Here is an 18,462-nt window from a genome sequence, read left to right as displayed (position 1 = left end):
ATCCCTGACATGGCCAGGTTGCCTGTAGATCTTATTCTTCACAGGCAGACTGTCACCAGTGTCCACCTCATGGGTGCACCAGTTAGTCTGGCTGGGTGTGAGAGAAAACATATGTCTGTGGGCCTGCAACACCTGTCTGCAGTCCACCTGTTGCTGCTCAGTGAGGCTGCCTGCCAAGGCTACTCCATCAACTGAACCATCATCAGGGTTCTGGGAAAGCAGGTCTGGGAGAGGGTCACTCTCTTCCTCCTGTTCCCCATCTGTGGCCATGAGGAGACTCATGTCCTCCCTGTCAACAAATGCTTTCAATCTGTTTACATGGAGCACCCTGTGGGGGCTCCTAGGGGTGCCAAAGTCAACCATGTAGGTGACTTCTCCCTTCTTTTCAATGATAGGGTAGGGTCCAGTCCATTTGTCCTGGAGAGCTGCTGGCCCCACTGGGTCCAACACCCACACCTTCTGTCCTGGCTGGAACTCAACCATAACAGCCTTTTGGTCATGCCAAGCTTTCTGTAATTCTTGGCTTGCCTCAAGGTTTTTGGATGCTCTCTCCATGTATTCAGCCATCCTGGAGCGGAGACCAAGGAAAAAAGTCCACAATGTCTAGTTTAGGCTTTTTGAGAGGTAACTCCCATCCTTCCTTCACCAAACTCAATGGACCCCTTACAGGGTGGCCAAACAAAAGTTCAAAAGAGCTGTAGCCAACCCCCTTCTGTGGGACCTCTCTGTAAGCAAAGAGCAAGCAGGGTAAAAGGATGTCCCATTTCCGCCTAAGCTTCTCTGGTAAACCTTTTATCATTCCCTTTAGGGTCTTGTTGAACCTTTCCACAAGCCCATTGCACTGTGGATGGTAGGGTGTGGTAAACTTATAGTTTACTCCACACTCTTTCCACATTGCTTTTAAGTATCCAGACATAAAGTTAGTACCTCTGTCTGAAAGAACCTCCTTTGGAAAGCCCACTCTTGAGAAAACTGCAATGAGGGCTTTTGCCACCACAGGAGCTGTGGTGGTCCTCAGGGGAATTGCCTCTGGGTACCTGGTGGCATGATCCACTACCACCAGTATAAATCTGTGCCCAGATGCTGTTTGAGGATCCATGGGACCCACAATGTCTATTCCAACTCTTTCAAAGGGTACCCCCACCACAGGTAGTGGTATTAGGGGGGCCTTTGTTGTGCCACCTGACTTACCACTGGCTTGGCAAGTGACACAGGAGCGACAAAACTCCTTGACATTTTCTGACATGTGAGGCCAGTGAAAGTGTGGAACAAGCCTGTCCCAAGTCTTATTCTGGCCTAAGTGTCCTGCAAGGGGAATATCATGGGCCAAGGTAAGAAGGAAGCCCCTAAACTTCAAAGGTATGACCAACCTCCTGGTTGTGCCAGGCTTGGGGTCTCTAGCCTCTGAATAAAGGAGTCCTTCATCCCAATACACCTTATGGGTACCTTGAGCATTCCCTGCAGCCACAGCAGCAGCTTGCTGTCTGAGGGGTTCAAGTGAAGGGCAATCTAATTGAGCCTGCCCCAGGTCTGCCCTTGAGGGTCCCCCTGTCCCCAGAAACTCAACCTGTTCAGGTTCAAGCTCATCTGAGACAGTCTCCTCTTGGACTGCAGAATCAGTTTCCTGTGAAACTTGATCCTCAACCTGGGGCAAGTGGGAAGGCACAGCCTTAACCCTCTTGCTCCTTCTCTTGGGTTGTGGTTGGTCTATTGTTTCAAGATCCACCACTGGTTCAGGAAGGCACTTCTTAGCCTGAGACCTTGTCACAGCAAGGACATGAGCTGAAATCCCTAGCATTTCTGCATGAGTCCTGTACTCCACTTCTGACCAAACTGAGCTTTCAAGATCATTGCCTAACAGACAGTCTACTGGGAGGTCTGCACTCACAACAACTTTCTTTAGGCCATCTACCCCTCCCCAGGAGAAGTTCACAACAGCCACACTATGTGAAGTAGTGGAGTTGCTTGCATTGGTCACTAGGTAACTTTCACCTAGTACAATCTGACCAGGGTCCACAAAGTCAGGTGTCACCATAGTGACACTGGCACAAGTGTCCCTGTAGGCCTGAGCCAGTTTCTCATTGATTAAGGGAGTCTGCCTATATTTGCCCAGGTTACTGGGGCTTACTGCAGTGGTCAAAGATAAGTCCACATCATATAGGAGAACTGCCTGTGTGGGGATTATGACTAGGCCAGATTCCACCTCAGTACCCAGGGTCAACCCTACTAAACCCTTTGGCTGTGTACCACCACTGTTAACTGTACTAGGGGGTGCAGGTGCTTTAGGAGCTGCAGTGGTGGGGACTGGATTTTTCTTAGTGCATTAACTGCCCCAGTGTGAAACTGATTTGCAGGTATTACACCAAGGTTTCTTTGGGCCATCATTCTTCTTTTTCTTGTTTCCATTTTGGGAACCCCCCTCCTTATTGCTAGTTTGGGGGCCTGAAGACTTCTGGTCCTTTTCTTTATCTTTCTGATTCCCACCCTTCTGGTCTGTTTTCTTCTGGTCACCTTGGTTCTGGTTTTTCTGCTTAATCCTTGTTCTGACCCATTTGTCTGCCTTCTTTCCCAATTCTTGGGGAGAGGTCAAATCAGAGTCCACAAGGTATTGATGCAACAGCTGGTTCTGACAGTTATTAAGGATCTGTTCTCTCATCATAAGATTGTACAATCCTGTATAGTCTGAAACTTTACTTCCCTGCAGCCAACCCTCCAGAGCCTTAGTGGCACAATCTACAAAATCAGTCCAGTCCTGAGTCTGTGCTTTTTGGGTATCTCTGAACAACAACCTGTATTGCTCAGTGGTTAGGCCAAACCCTTCAATAAGAGCACTCTTCAGAACAGAGTAGTTTTTGGCATCCTCAGGTCTAACAGTGAGGAGCCTGTCCCTCCCTTTCTCAGAAAAGGAGTACCATAAAATTGCTGCCCACTGGTCCTCAGGGACCTGCTGTACCATGCAGGCCCTCTCAAGAGCAGTCATCCATTTGTGGATATCATCCCCTTCCTTGTAGGGGGGCACAATTTTTGTCAGGTTTCTATTGTCATAGGCCCTGTCTTTTTCTTTAGGAACATTGCTGCCACCAGTGGCATCTAAGCCACTTAATTTCTGTTCCCTAGCCAAGGTAAGTTTAGCTTGAGCCAAGGTAAGTTTAGCTTGAGCCAGAGCTACCTCCTCCCTCTCTATCTGGAGTTGGACAGCCCTCATTCTGGCCCTATGCTCTTTCCTCTGGGAGGGAGTCATCCCTCTCTGAGATTCTCTTGAGGCACTAGAAAGGTGAGAGTCCCTTGATAGAGATCTCTCCCTTCTGTTACCTGGGAGAATTTGGTTATGAGATCTGGGGAGGTGCTGGCCCTCTCCATTCCCATGTAGGTCTAGGTTGGCCTGGTTAAGCCTGGCAACCTGTACCTGGTTTCCCCTCTGATCCTGATCTTCAGGTTCTTCTAAATCTGAGTCTTCCTCTTCCTCCTCCTCTACTACTTCATCTTCAGGAAGATCCTCATTCTCAGGGGAGTTTATCCCTTCACCTGATTCTAAGGGAGCCTGACTCACCTTATCTAGGTCATCCTTTTCTAGGAGAGCTATTAGGGAAGGAATGGTAGGGCCTCTGCCCTTTTTTAGCCCCCTGGCTGTGCACAAGGCACTCAGGTCTTTGTGGCTAAGGTTGTCATATCTGGATGTTGTCCCTATAGGATCAACTTCTACAGGAGCAGAGCCTGAGGCTCTATCTGTATCAGACATGACTGCTAGTGAGGTGTAAGTGATGCACTTACCTACACTAAGTGTTTTCCTACTGTACCTTGCTAGTGAGTTGTAGTCAGGGTGTGCTAATCCCTTTAATCTACAACTACTAAGTTCAGTAGAACTTAATATGCTAAGCTTTTGATTTATATGTACCTAGAGGTACTTGATGTGATCTTTCAATTTGATAAAGATTGCAATGGTAAAACAAACAGCAAGCTCAAATCCGCACCGCTGCACACCAATGTGACAAGTTGGCCTGATATGTAGTGTTTCCAATTCTGGAACCACTGGGTATCAGTCCAAACAAACCCCAAAGATGTCAGGTTGTAAGTCAACCTTGTTAGACAAGCTATCCTAGTGGTAGCATGGACTAAGCAGCCTTAAAGGCTTAACTTAAGAGGTTGTGTTAAGCGAGCTGTTTTACCACATACAATCCTGTAATCAAATGAAAGGACACCACACAAGTATATATTGTAAAAATATATGTATTTATTTCTAAATTACTCCCCAGTACTCTTTATGAGGAAAGGGGCACAAGCGTTAAATCAAAAGCACAGTAAAACATATAAAGTTGCACAATTATGGATGAGGGCGGGTGGCCACTCAGACCATATACTAAAAAAGTGGTATAAGGAACACTTATCGAACAATGGTTAGGCCTAGGGCCTAGAGATTCGCTGGGAGCAGTCAGGACTAGCAATGCTGAAGTCGGGAGTAGCCCACAGGAGACGGGTGCAGCACGGAAAGTGCGGCTCGCACCAATGCAATGTCAATGGTGCGTAAAAGTTAGATAAAGTGAATTAAAAGATACTTCCGCTGAACCTAGAGGAACAAAACTTTAGACACAGACCCTAGAGGTGTGTACCAGTGTGGGAACACCGGTGTTGCAATGTTACCTCACCCACAGGCCGTGGGTGCACAGGGTCGAAGTGGCGTCGGGTTCTGACACGCAGGCTCTTGGTGCTTGAAGCTGTTGCAGCTGCAGGCGATGTGAAGCAGAAGTGTCCCGTGCGATCCAAGGGTGGATCGAAGTAGAAAAGTACCTGAAAGCAGAGGGGACAGAGTCTGGGTCACTCAGCAGTGACCAGGGTGGAACCAGGACGGAACCAGGCAATGTCAGGCGCAATCAGGTGGTTGTCGATAGGCTTCTCTCCGCTGTCACGTGGGCTCTGGGGCATCTGCGACGTCCAGGAGCAGGTCACGATCTGTCCCACGTAGGCTCTCGCCGTCAGCACCGTCGGCTTCAAGATTGCAGCAAACAGCACTTGGCAAAAGCAATCCACGCAGGACCGGGAGATTGCTTATCACTCGAACCAGGAAGGTCAGAGTGGGGGCTCCTTTTCACAGGAGCTGGTGCAGATCTGGAGCAACCAGAAAAGCAAGTCGTATTTCAGTTTTCGTCGGCACAGGGGCCACAAGCCAGCTGGCAAGTGACCGGGCCAACGCGTCGAGCCAACACAAGCAGAAGGGCCCCACGCAGCACTCGTCGAGTGTGGAGGGGTGAGCTTTGGTGCAAGTGGAGCTTGGGGCTGGGGCTTTTCAAACCCCGGTGTACAGCTTCGAGGGTCACTCGTGGACTGCACGGTCAGCGTCTCGTGGCCTTTTCAAGATGGCATGCCCCACGCTTCTGGTTGCCTCCAAGGGTCTCAGCTCTGCAGGGACTGTGGATCGGGCAGGGCGAAGGCAGGCAAGCTTGATCTCGTCGATCTCTGTTGCTTGAGTCCCGGCGGGGACTGCAACAAAGCAAGGGTCGAGGGCTGGATGGTACCTGTTTGCACAGGGTGGTCACTCCTTGACCACAAGGGAGATTCTTCAGTCTTCTCACGTCGTGTAGAAAGTCGAAGGGTCCAGAATTCGTTTCTTATGTTTCTTCAGGATGATCTGAGTTGCATTGGCACTGCCCCCCCTCTTATTCGAATCTGAGGGGTTGGACATCCTGCTAGGTCCCCTCCTATGGGTGGGACCCAGGAAGGGGGTGGTTACACCCCTCTCCTTTGATCCTGGCCGCGCTGGTACAGGGGCTGGGAGGCCCCAGAACCGGTTTGGCCGGATTATGCAAGGGGCAGCCTTGTGCTCCCCAGGCAGTGTCTGGTTTCTTTGAAACCTCCCTACTACAATCCACTATCTCCTGTCTGGGGTGGTTTGACACCGCCCTGCGACAGGAAACCCTTTGTCCAGGCCACCATATGCTGAGTTTCGGTCAGCAGCAGGAGGCCAGACCCGTGTCTGTGGCAGGGGCATCCATTTTGTGGATCTGAGGCTCATTTTAAATCAACCGCGTTTCAGTAAAGTAACATGTCTTATCCCTCTAGAAGGGTGGAATGCTACCCCCGACGCCAGAACTGGCGAGGGGGTAGTATTCCAATTCGTATGACACCTTACACGACATGTTTTGATAAAGCCAAACCAAAGTTGCTATATAACCGCGAGGATTATAAGGCGCTTAAGAGTATATGGTATGGCATTATCCCGGATCAGCTTAGGGAGTGGTTCCCGACAGCTGCAGACAGGCTCAGCTCATGCCAGAGCTCCATCTCACATAAAACCACGCACTCTGCCTCCAGGATTGATGAGGCCTTCCATAGGAGTGGCTCACAGGCTATATATGTGTCCAGATATAGGTTTAGATATAGGTATACTATATCTAAGCAAGGGGTGATTACACCCACTTGCCCCAGCTGAGTGATCAGCCAGTTGTGTCAATTTAAGAACCAGCCAGGGGTGGCAAAAGCTATGCTTCAGCCCCTGGTAGGCCTTGGTGGCACCTATGCCCTGAGCACCTATAGTGCATGGTACAGGGGCTGACAAGGAGTCCATTTCCAATTGTGGTATGTACCTATAGCACATGTATTATAAATTTAGAGAGAGAACAGCAGGCTGGGGGTCTGATTAGCAGGCCCACAGCCTCAGTAAGTCGAAAACCAGTGAAGCAAAAAGCAAAAATTGGGGTGACCATAGGATAGCAGACCCTACTCTCCTACACAACACCATATGACACATGACACATGATGACACATAATGACATATGCCACATGATGGCACATGGCACATGACACCACATGACACCACATGACACAGGATGGCACATGACACCACATGACACATGATGACACATGACAACACATGATGACACATGACACATGATAACACATGGCACATGACACCACATGATAACATATGACATGATGACAGATGGCACATGACACCACATGACACATGATGACACATGACAACACATGATGACACATGACACATGATGACACATGATGACATACGACACATGATGACAGATAGCACTTGACACCACATAACACCACATGACACCACGTGACACATGACACCACGTGACCCCACATGACACACGATGGCACATGCCACCACATGACACATGACAACACATGACACCACATGACAGTCTATGACACATCATGACACATGATACCACATGACACATGACACCACATGACACCAAATGACACCACATTACTCATCACACATGACACGATACTACATGACTAACACATGACACTTGAAGACACATGATGACACATGACACATGACACATGATGATACATGACATCACATGACACCACATGACACAAGACACCACATGACACCCCATAACACATAATGACACATGAGGACACATGATGACATATGCCACATGGTGACACATGGCACATGACACATGATGGCAAATGACAACACATGACACATTATGGCACACAACACCGCATGACACATGACACCACATGACACATGATGACACATGACACCTGAAGCTAGGCTAGAGTTCTCAACTTTACTTAAAGGGTACAAGTCTTCCATTGTTTTTGCCAAAACCCTATATTTTTATGTACAAAATTGTGGAGTCAGCTAATAAAGCTAAGGACATTTTCTCGATTGTGGAGGAACTGTCTCACCCTGACAGGGTCTCCATTAAACCTCTCCCTTCACAGGGGCTTTGTGATTCTCTCAATCACTTTTTTGTTGAAAAGATTGAAAAAATCAAAACCAGCATTTCGGTGTCACCCTTATCTGGCTCTCCCGGGTCCCTCGCTGACTTCCACAACCCCCACTCTCTCACTCAGATCCCCCTCATTCTGGAGGCAGACTTCTCCGCTCTTCTAAGCAAAGTGACCTCAGGGTCTCCCACTGATTGCTGCCCTCCCAAGATCCTATGCAAGGCCTTAATCGCTTGCCCAGCCCCCACCCTTGGCACTCCTGAATAATTCCCTCACTCTTGGCCTAGTCCCTAGCTCTTTTAAGGCAGCCAAGGTAGTGCCTATCTTAAAGGAACCTACAGCCGATTCCACGATCATGAGCAACTTCCGCTCTATCTCCCTCCTTCCCTACCTCAGCAATGTGCTCGAGTCTTACGTCACTACCATCTTGAGCTCGTTTGTTGAGCAGTCTCATTTTCTTGACTCTCAAAAGGCCGGGTTTAGATCCGCCCACTCTAAAGAGATGGTCATACTCTCTGTCATGGAAGAACTGCGTAGGGGGGCCGACTATAACATCAGTCAGGCCCTAGTGCTCCTGGATTTGTCGGCCACCTTTGACATAGTCAACCATGTCAGGCAGGCTGGCATCAGGGGCACTGCCCTGGACTGGGTTCACTCGTTTCTCACCAGCCGCCAACAAATGGTCCGGCTTTCCCAGTTCTCCGCTGACAGGGTGGGGTTGACCTGTGGCGTGCCACAGGGCTCTTCTTTATCCCCGCTCCTTTTAAATGTATACCTTACCCCCCTGATCCGGTCTCTCCGAGATAGGAATGTCACCGTGTTTAATTACGCGGATGACATCCAGCTGGCCTGCAACATCGACCCCTCGGACCAGTCGGTCTCAGATTTTCAAGCCACCCTTTGTCACATCAGCAACTGGATGGGGGTAAATCGCCTTAAGCTTAACCCCAACAAGACTGAATTGGTTCTTGCCGGGGGTCTTCCAACCCTTGGAATTCCAATTTCCGGCCAGCTAGCATGGGTCTTCCCCCTCGTCCAGTTGACTCAGCCAAAAGTCTGGGGGTTATCATCAGTAAAGATCTTTCGATGAAGCCCCAGATAAATGCCACTGTCTCTTCTTGTTTTTTCCAACTGCGCAAAAATTGGAAAATCGCGCGGTTTCTTACCACCGAGGCTCTTCTCTTAGCCCTCTTGGCTCTTGGCGTTAGTCGTCTCTAGGATTGACTATGCCAATGACAACACATGACACATGATGACACATGACACCACATGACAAAACATGATACCACATGACACCAAATGGCACCACATTACTCATCACACATGATACCACATGACGAGCACATGACACATGAAGACACATGATGACATATGACACCACATGACACCACATGACAATACATGACATCACATGACGACACATGACATCACATGACATCACATGACACCACTTGACCTGACAGCACATGGCACCACATGACATCACATGACACATGACACATGTAATGTAATGTAATGTAATGATGATATTTGTAAAGCGCACTGTAACCCCATCTCGGGGTGTCCTGGTACTGAAGACCGCTAGGGAACCCGTCCTGGCTTTCCTTGAGAGATGGGCCCTTCTGGGTATCTCCAAGGTGAAACGAGGCATCCCCGGCGTCTGTGGGGGGCCGTTGTAGAGATGAGGCAAGCTTAATGCCCAGAGTTGCCGAGTGTGATCCCTGGTTAGAGTAGGCACCGAGGTGAGAATTATCGAGTCCGTTGACCCTGGTCCACGACCCTGCCGCGTCGGGAATTGAACCCTGGTCCCGGGCCGCTCTCTGCTTCCGGGTGTGCCGCCTCTAACCAGTGAGCCACACCACTCCACATGACAACACATTACATGACAAATGATGGCACATGACACCATATGACACATGAAGGCACATGACATGATGACACATGACAATACATGACAACATATGACACCACATGACACATGACAACACATGACACATGAAAACACATGACACAAGACACCACATGACAAATGACACCACATGACTCATGACACTTGACACCACATGACAACACATGACACATGACACCACATGACACCTATTGACACATGACACCACATGACACAGGACACCACTTGAGGACACATGAGATTGACACCACATTCCGAAACATGACACCACATTATGACAAGAAATCACATGACAACACATGACACCACTTGACACCATATGACACATGACACCACATGACAACACATGACAACACATGACACCACATGACACATGATGATACATGACTCCACATGACATATGACACAACATGACACATGAAAACACATGACGACACATGATGATATATGCCACATGATGACATGTGGCACATGACACCACATGAGACCACATGACACCACATGACACATGAAGGCACATGACAACACATGACGCCACATGACACATGATGACACATGACACATGATGACACATGGCACACACCACATGACACATGACACCACATGACACATGACACCACATGACACATGATGACATGACACCACATGACAACACATGACACCACATGACCCCACATGACACATGATGACTGTGAGAAGTTGGCTTGATATGTAGTGTTTCCAATTCTGGAACCACTTGGTATCAGTCCAAACAAACCCCAAAGATGTCAGGTTGTAAGTCAACCTTGTTAGACAAGCTATCCTAGTGGTAGCATGGACTAAGCAGCCTTAAAGTCTAAACTTAAGAGGTCGTGTTAAGCGAGCTGTTTTACCACATACAATCCTGTAATCAAATGAAAGGACACCACACAAGTATATATTGTAAAAATATATGTATTTATTTCTAAATTACTCCCCAGTACTCTTTATGAGGAAAGGGGCACAAGCGTTAAATCAAAAGCACAGTAAAACATATAAAGTTGCACAATTATGGATGAGGGCGGGTGGCCACTCAGACCATATACTAAAAAAGTGGTATAAGGAACACTTATCGAACAATGGTTAGGCCTAGGGCCTAGAGATTCGCTGGGAGCAGTCAGGACTAGCAATGCTGAAGTCGGGAGTAGCCCACAGGAGACGGGTGCAGCACGGAAAGTGCGGCTCGCACCAATGCAAAGTCAATGGTGCGTAAAAGTTGGATAAAGTGAATTAAAAGATACTTCCGCTGAACCTAGGAACACAAAACTTTAGACACAGACCCTAGAGGTGTGTACCAGTGTAAGGACACCGGCGTTGCAAAGTTACCTCACCCACAGGCCGTGGGTGCACAGGGTCGAAGTGGCGTTGGGTTCTGTCACGCAGGTTCTTGGTGCTTGAAGCTGTTGCAGCTGCAGGCGCTGTGAAGCAGAAGTGTCCGGTGCGGCCCAAGGGTGGATCGAAGTAGAAAAGTACCTGAAAGCAGAGGGGACAGAGTCTGGGTCACTCAGCAGTGACCAGGGTGGAACCAGGATGGAACCAGGCAATGTCGGGCGCAATCAGGCGGTTGTTGATAGGCTTCTCTCCGCTGTCACGGGGGCTCTGGGGCATCTGCGACGTCCAGGAGCAGGTCACGATCTGTCCCCCGTAGGCTCTCGCCGTCAGCACCGTCGGCTTCAAGATTGCAGCAAACAGCACTTGGCAAAAGCAATCCACGCGGAACCGGGAGATTGCTTATCACTCGAACCAGGAGGGTCAGAGTGGGGGCTCCTTTTCACAGGAGCTGGTGCAGATCTGGAGCAACCAGAAAAGCAAGTCGTATTTCAGTTTTCGTCGGCACAGGGGCCACAAGCCAGCTGGCAAGTGACCGGGCCAACGCGTCGAGCCAACACAGGCAGAAGGGCCCCACGCAGCACTCGTCGAGTGTGGAGGGGTGAGCTTTGGTGCAAGTGGAGCTCGGGGCTGGGGCTTCTCAAATCCCGGTGTACAGCTTCGAGGGTCACTCGTGGGCTGCACGGTCAGCGTCTCGTGGCCTTTTCAAGATGGCGTACCCCACACTTCCGGTCGCCTCCACGGGTCTCAGCTCTGCAGGGACTGTGGATCGGGCAGGGAGAAGGCAGGCAAGCTTGATCTCGTCGATCTCTGTCGCTCGAGTCTCGGCGGGGACTGCAACAAAGCAAGGGTCGAGGGCTGGATGGTACCTGTTTGCACAGGGTGGTCACTCCTTGACCACAAGGGAGATTCTTCAGTCTTCTCACGTCGTGTAGAAAGTCGAAGGGTCCAGAATTCGTTTCTTATGTTTCTTCAGGATGATCTGAGTTGCATTGGCACTGCTCCCCCTCTTATTCGAATCTGGGGGGTTGGACATCCTGCTAGGTCCCCTCCTATGGGTGGGACCCAGGAAGGGGGTGGTTACACCCCTTTCCTTTGATCCAGGCCGCGCTGGGACAGGGGCTGGGAGGCCCCAGAACCGGTTGGCCGGATTATGCAAGGGGCAGCCTTGTGCTCCCCAGGCAGTGTCTGGTTTCTTTGAAACCTCCCTACTCCAATCCACTATCTCCTGTATGGGGTGGTTTGACACCGCCCTGTGACAGGAAACTCTTTGTCCAGGCCTCCTCTGCCGAGTTTCGGTCAGCAGCAGGAGGCCAGACCCGTGTCTATGGCAGGGGCATCCATTTTGTGGATCTGAGGCTCATTTTAAATCAACCGCGTTTCAGTAAAGTAACATGTCTTCTCCCTCTAGAAGGGTGGAATGCTACCCCCGTCGCCAGAACTGGCGAGGGGGTAGTATTCCAATTCGTATGACACCTTACACGACATGTTTTGATAAAGCCAAACCAAAGTTGCTATATAACCGCGAGGATTATAAGGCGCTTAAGAGTATATGGTATGGCATTATCCTGGATCAGCTTAGGGAGTTGTTCCCGACAGCTGCAGACAGGCTCAGCTCATGCCAGAGCTCCATCTCACATAAAACCACGCACTCTGCCTCCAGGATTGATGAGGCCTTCCATAGGAGTGGCTCACAGGTTATATATGTGTCCAGATATAGGTTTAGATATAGGTATACTATATCTAAGCAAGGGGTGATTACACCCACTTGCCCCAGCTGAGTGATCAGCCAGTTGTGTCAATTTAAGAACCAGCCAGGGGTGGCAAAAGCTATGCTTCAGCCCCTGGTAGGCCTTGGTGGCACCTATGCCCTGAGCACCTATAGTGCATGGTACAGGGGCTGACAAGGAGTCCATTTCCAATTGTGGTATGTACCTATAGCACATGTATTATAAATTTAGAGAGAGAACAGCAGGCTGGGGGTCTGATTAGCAGGCCCACAGCCTCAGTAAGTCGAAAACCAGTGAAGCAAAAAGCAAAAATTGGGGTGACCATAGGATAGCAGACCCTACTCTCCTACAATCACATCAAGTACCTCTAGGTACATATAAATCAAAAGCTTAGCATATTAAGTTCTACTGAACTTAGTAGTTGTAGATTAAAGGGATTAGCACACCCTGACTACAACTCACTAGCAAGGTACAGTAGGAAAACACTTAGTGTAGGTAAGTGCATCACTTACACCTCACTAGCAGTCATGTCTGATACAGATAGAGCCTCAGGCTCTGCTCCTGTAATAGTTGATCCTATAGGGACAACATCCAGATATGACAACCTTAGCCACAAAGACCTGAGTGCCTTGTGCACAGCCAGGGGGCTAAAAAAGGGCAGAGGCCCTACCATTCCTTCCCTAGTAGCTCTCCTAGAAAAGGATGACTTAGATAAGGTGAGTCAGGCTCCCTTAGAAACAGGTGAAGGGATAAACTCCCCTGAGAATGAGGATCTTCCTGAAGATGAAGTAGAGGAGGAGGAAGAGGAAGAGGAAGGCTCTGATTTAGAAGAGCCTGAAGATCAGGATCAGAGGGGAAACCAGGTACAGGTGGCCAGGCTTAACCAGGCCAATCTAGACCTACATGAGAATGGAGAGGGCCAGCACCACTCCAGATCTCATAACCAAATTCTCCCAGGTAACAGGAGGGTGAGATCTCCATCAGGGGACTCTCATCTTTCTAGTGCCTCAAGAGAATCTCAAAGAGGGATGACTCCCTCCCAGAGGAAAGAGCATAGGGCCAGAATGAGGGCTGTCCAACTCCAGACAGAGAGGGAGGAGGTAGCCTTGGCTCAAGCTAAGCTTACCTTGGCTCAAGCTAAACTTACCTTGGCAAGGGAGCAGAAATTGAGTGGCTTAGATGCCACTGGTGGCAGCAAAGTTCCTAAAGAAAAAGACAGGGCCTATGACAATAGAAACCTGACAAAAATTGTGCCCCCCTACAAGGAAGGGGATGATATCCACAAATGGATGACTGCTCTTGAGAGGGCCTGCATGGTACATCAGGTCCCTGAGGATCAGTGGGCAGCAATTTTATGGTACTCCTTTTCTGAGAAAGGGAGGGACAGGCTCCTCACTGTTAGACCTGAGGATGCCAAAAACTACTCTGTTCTGAAGAGTGCTCTTATTGAAGGGTTTGGCCTAACCACTGAGCAATACAGGTTGTTGTTCAGAGATACCCAAAAAGCACAGACTCAGGACTGGACTGATTTTGTAGATTATGCCACTAAGGCTCTGGAGGGTTGGCTGCAGGGAAGTAAAGTTTCAGACTATACAGGATTGTACAATCTTATGATGAGAGAGCAGATCCTTAATAACTGTCAGAACCAGCTGTTGCATCAATACCTTGTGGACTCTGATTTGACCTCTCCCCAAGAATTGGGAAAGAAGGCAGACAAATGGGTCAGAACAAGGATTAAGCAGAAAAACCAGAACCAAGGTGACCAGAAGAAAACAGACCACAAGGGTGGGAATCAGAAAGATAAAGAAAAGGACCAGAAGTCTTCAGGACCCCAAACTAGCAATAAGGAGGGGGGTTCCCAAAATGGAAACAAGAAAAAGAAGAATGATGGCCCAAAGAAACCTTGGTGTAATACCTGCAAATCAGTTTCACACTGGGGCAGTGAATGCACTAAGAAAAATCCAGTCCCCACCACTGCAGCTCCTAAAGCACCTGCACCCCCTAGTACAGTTAGCAGTGGTGGTACACAGCCAAAGGGTTTAGTAGGGTTGACCCTGGGTACTGAGGTGGAATCTGGCCTAGTCAGAATCCCCACACAGGCAGTTCTCCTATATGATGTGGACTTATCTTTGACCACTGCAGTAAGCCCCAGTAACCTGGGCAAATATAGGCAGACTCCCTTAATCAATGAGAAACTGGCTCAGGCCTACAGGGACACTTGTGCCAGTGTCACTATGGTGACACCTGACTTTGTGGACCCTGGTCAGATTGTACTAGGTGAAAGTTACCTAGTGACCAATGCAAGCAACTCCACTACTTCACATAGTGTGGCTGTTGTGAACTTCTCCTGGGGAGGGGTAGATGGCCTAAAGAAAGTTGTTGTAAGTGCAGACCTCCCAGTAGACTGTCTGTTAGGCAATGATCTTGAAAGCTCAGTTTGGTCAGAAGTGGAGTACAGGACTCATGCAGAAATGCTATGGATTTCAGCTCATGTCCTTGCAGTGACAAGGTCTCAGGCTAAGAAGTGCCTTCCTGAACCAGTGGTGGATCTTGAAACAATAGACCAACCACAGCCCAAGAGAAGGAGCAAGAGGGTTAAGGCTGTGCCTTCCGACTTGCCCCAGGTTGAGGATCAAGTTTCACAGGAAACTGATTCTGCAGTCCAAGAGGAGACTGTCTCAGATGAGCTTGAACCTGAACAGGTTGAGTTTCTGGGGACAGGGGGACCCTCAAGGGCAGACCTGGGACAGGCCCAATTAGATTGCCCTTCACTTGAACCCCTCAGACAGCAAGCTGCTGCTGAGGCTGCAGGGAATGCTCATGGTACCCATAAGGTGTATTGGGATGAAGGACTCCTTTATTCAGAGGCTAGAGACCCCAAGCCTGGCACAACCAGGAGGTTGGTCATACCTTTGAAGTTTAGGGGCTTCCTTCTTACCTTGGCCCATGATATTCCCCTTGCAGGACACTTAGGCCAGAATAAGACTTGGGACAGGCTTGTTCCACACTTTCACTGGCCTCACATGTCAGAAAATGTCAAGGAGTTTTGTCGCTCCTGTGTCACTTGCCAAGTCAGTGGTAAGTCAGGTGGCACAACAAAGGCCCCCCTGATACCACTACCTGTGGTGGGGGTACCCTTTGAAAGAGTTGGAATAGACATTGTGGGTCCCATGGATCCTCAAACAGCATCTGGGCACAGATTTATACTGGTGGTAGTGGATCATGCCACCAGGTACCCAGAGGCAATTCCCCTGAGGACCACCACAGCTCCTGTGGTGGCAAAAGCCCTCATTGCAGTTTTCTCAAGAGTGGGCTTTCCAAAGGAGGTTCTTTCAGACAGAGGTACCAACTTCATGTCTGGATACTTAAAAGCAATGTGGAAAGAGTGTGGAGTAAACTACAAGTTTACCACACCCTACCATCCACAGTGCAATGGGCTTGTGGAAAGGTTCAACAAGACCCTAAAGGGAATGATAAAAGGTTTACCAGAGAAGCTTAGGCGGAAATGGGACATCCTTTTACCCTGCTTGCTCTTTGCTTACAGAGAGGTCCCACAGAAGGGGGTTGGCTACAGCCCTTTTGAACTTTTGTTTGGCCACCCTGTGAGGGGTCCATTGAGTTTGGTGAAGGAAGGATGGGAGTTACCTCTCAAAAAGCCTAAACTAGACATTGTGGACTATGTACTTGGTCTCCGCTCCAGGATGGCTGAATACATGGAGAGAGCATCCAAAAACCTTGAGGCCAGTCAAGAATTACAGAAAGCTTGGTGTGAGAAGTTGGCCTGATATGTAGTGTTTCCAATTCTGGAACCACTGGGTATCAGTCCAAACAAACCCCAAAGGATGTCAGGTTGTAAGTCAACCTTGTTACACAAGCTATCCTAGTGGTAGCATGGACTAAGCAGCCTTAAAGGCTTAACTTAAGAGGTCGTGTTAAGCGAGCTGTTTTACCACATACAATCCTGTAATCAAATGAAAGGACACCACACAAGTATATATTGTAAAAATATATGTATTTATTTCTAAATTACTCCCCAGTACTCTTTATGAGGAAAGGGGCACAAGCGTTAAATCAAAAAGCACAGTAAAACATATAAAGTTGCACAATTATGGATGAGGGCGGGTGGCCACTCAGACCATATACTAAAAAAGTGGTATAAGGAACACTTATCGAACAATGGTTAGGCCTAGGGCCTAGAGATTCGCTGGGAGCAGTCAGGACTAGCAATGCTGAAGTCGGGAGTAGCCCACAGGAGACGGGTGCAGCACGGAAAGTGCGGCTCGCACCAATGTAAAGTCAATGGTGCGTAAAAGTTGGATAAAGTGAATTAAAAGATACTTCCGCTGAACCTAGAGGAACAAAACTTTAGACACCGACCCTAGAGGTGTGTACCAGTGTAAGAACACCGGCGTTGCAAAGTTACCTCACCCACAGGCCGTGGGTGCACAGGGTCGAAGTGGCGTTGGGTTCTGTCACGCAGGTTCTTGGTGCTTGAAGCTGTTGCAGCTGCAGGCGCTGTGAAGCAGAAGTGTCCGGTGCGATCCAAGGGTGGATCGAAGTAGAAAAGTACCTGAAAGCAGAGGGGACAGAGTCTGGGTCACTCAGCAGTGACCAGGGTGGAACCAGGACGGAACCAGGCAATGTCGGGCGCAATCAGGCGGTTGTTGATAGGCTTCTCTCCGCTGTCACGTGGGCTCTGGGGCATCTGCGACGTCCAGGAGCAGGTCACGATCTGTCCCACGTAGGCTCTCGCCGTCAGCACCGTCGGCTTCAAGATTGCAGCAAACAGCACTTGGCAAAAGCAATCCACGCGGAACCGGGAGATTGCTTATCACTCGAACCAGGAGGGTCAGAGTGGGGGCTCCTTTTCACAGGAGCTGGTGCAGATCTGGAGCAACCAGAAAAGCAAGTCGTATTTCAGTTTTCGTCGGCACAGGGGCCACAAGCCAGCTGGCAAGTGACCGGGCCAACGCGTCGAGCCAACACAAGCAGAAGGGCCCCACGCAGCACTCGTCGAGTGTGGAGGGGTGAGCTTTGGTGCAAGTGGAGTTCGGGGCTGGGGCTTCTCAAACCCCGGTGTACAGCTTCGAGGGTCACTCGTGGGCTGCACGGTCAGCGTCTCGTGGCCTTTTCAAGATGGCATGCCCCACACTTCCGGTCGCCTCCACGGGTCTCAGCTCTGCAGGGACTGTGGATCGGGCAGGGAGAAGGCAGGCAAGCTTGATCTCGTCGATCTCTGTCGCTCGAGTCCCGGCAGGGACTTCAACAAAGCAAGGGTCGAGGGCTGGATGGTACCTGTTTGCACAGGGTGGTCACTCCTTGACCACAAGGGAGATTCTTCAGTCTTCTCACGTCGTGTAGAAAGTCGAAGGGTCCAGAATTTGTTTCTTATGTTTCTTCAGGATGATCTGCGTTGCATTGGCACTGCTCCCCCTCTTATTCGAATCTGGGGGGTTGGACATCCTGCTAGGTCCCCTCCTATGGGTGGGACCCAGGAAGGGGGTGGTTACACCCCTTTCCTTTGATCCTGGCCGCGCTGGGACAGGGGCTGGGAGGCCCCAGAACCGGTTTGGCCGGATTATGCAAGGGGCAGCCTTGTGCTCCCCAGGCAGTGTCTGGTTTCTTTGAAACCTCCCTACTACAATCCACTATCTCCTGTCTGGGGTGGTTTGACACCGCCCTGCGACAGGAAACCCTTTGTCCAGGCCTCCTCTGCTGAGTTTCGGTCAGCAGCAGGAGGTCAGACATGTGTCTGTGGCAGAAGCATCC

This window comes from Lissotriton vulgaris, chromosome 2_2 (genome assembly GCF_964263255.1).
Source record: "Lissotriton vulgaris chromosome 2_2, aLisVul1.2, whole genome shotgun sequence".
Classification (NCBI taxonomy): domain Eukaryota; kingdom Metazoa; phylum Chordata; class Amphibia; order Caudata; family Salamandridae; genus Lissotriton; species Lissotriton vulgaris.
This window is presented reverse-complemented; position numbering follows the sequence as displayed.